This window comes from Chaetura pelagica, unplaced genomic scaffold, assembly GCF_000747805.2.
Source record: "Chaetura pelagica isolate M959 unplaced genomic scaffold, ChaPel_1.0 scaffold36, whole genome shotgun sequence".
NCBI classification, from domain to species: domain Eukaryota; kingdom Metazoa; phylum Chordata; class Aves; order Apodiformes; family Apodidae; genus Chaetura; species Chaetura pelagica.
This window is the reverse complement of record NW_009953726.1, coordinates 2975264-2976580: the sequence shown is the minus strand read 5'-3', so window position 1 is coordinate 2976580 and position 1317 is coordinate 2975264.

Sequence of the window (1317 nt, the reverse complement as noted above, 5' to 3'; positions counted from 1 at the left end):
CCCCCCCCTTTTTTTTTTTTCCCCTCTCTAAGAGGTTTGACACATCAAACCTCGGTCTGTAAAGTGAAGCCGAAGAGTCTCCCCTTTTGTTTTGTAAGTTTCTGTAAAGTGTCTCTGAACTCGTGAGTTTTGTCTGTGCTTTTTATATCTCCCCAGCTCTGTCGGCTTTTATGAAAATGAGCAGTATTGAAAGCTTTTCCATCCCGCTAGCTGTGAGCCTCACATAAATGATGTAAATGGCTAGAAGGGTTTTTTTTCAAGTGAACTGTGTAGATCTGTGAAAATAATATCAGGGTTTTCCGTCAGAATGAGCTTAGCACTGTACTGAGGCGTAGCATAATCTGACCCGACACCTCCGACCATCTGCGCTATCTATCTGCCTTCTGATTTACCAAATCTTCACAAGCAAAAGACGAATTGTACTTGATACTAAAGAAAAGACGGCGAGCCCCAGTCCAGCTCCATTTCGGCCGAGAAATGATTGGAGAAAATGTAAATCTGTTTAATTTCAGTCCACGGGCAACTAGGAAAGAAGCGTTCTTAAAGAAGGAAACAAAACAAAACAAAACAAAACAAAAAGGAGGGGGAAAGAGACAACAAGATATCAAATTAAGAAGGAATTTCTTTGACAAGCCTTCTAAAAAAAAATAAAATGCATTGCAAAGAGCAGAGAAGATAACATATTGAGCTTAACTCAAGATATATGGTGCCTTTCCGAGCATGATCCCTAATGTTCCCGCGAAGAAATTGCCACTGAGCATGTAGATGTAGAATAAAGAGTGGCTTGATTCTTGCCCCCTCCCCTCTCCAGAAAAAAAAAAAAACACGGTATCCTCACAGCTCGGAAAGTGATTCCATCCCTGCCCCGGGACGCTGGGGGTTGCCCCTCTCCCCCGACGGGGCAGCCGGACTCTTCCCTGACCCCCAGCCCCGCCGTCGGGGCTCGGGGAGGGGGATGAAACCCGCTGGGAATGATTACCGCTAGGTGATCAATATTTCAAAAGATTCCTGAAATCTGCTCTAAGTCGCTATCCTGACCTACAAATGACTTCTCACTCCCCGCGACTGTTCTCGGCGTCTGTTCAGGACCACTCGACCGAAAACAATACGGTTTTAAATGTAAAAAATAATAAAAAAAAAAATTAAAAATTTAAATAATGAAGTAATAAATTAAATTATAGAGCTTTAATTCAACAGAGAAGGGCGCTGTGCTCTCCGCAGGTAATTCCTCGTCTTAACAGAGATGGGAAGCCACCTATAGGGGGAAAGGGGAGAGTTATTCCCTAAATCTTGGTTCTCCTTGCGGTCCTCCAGCTG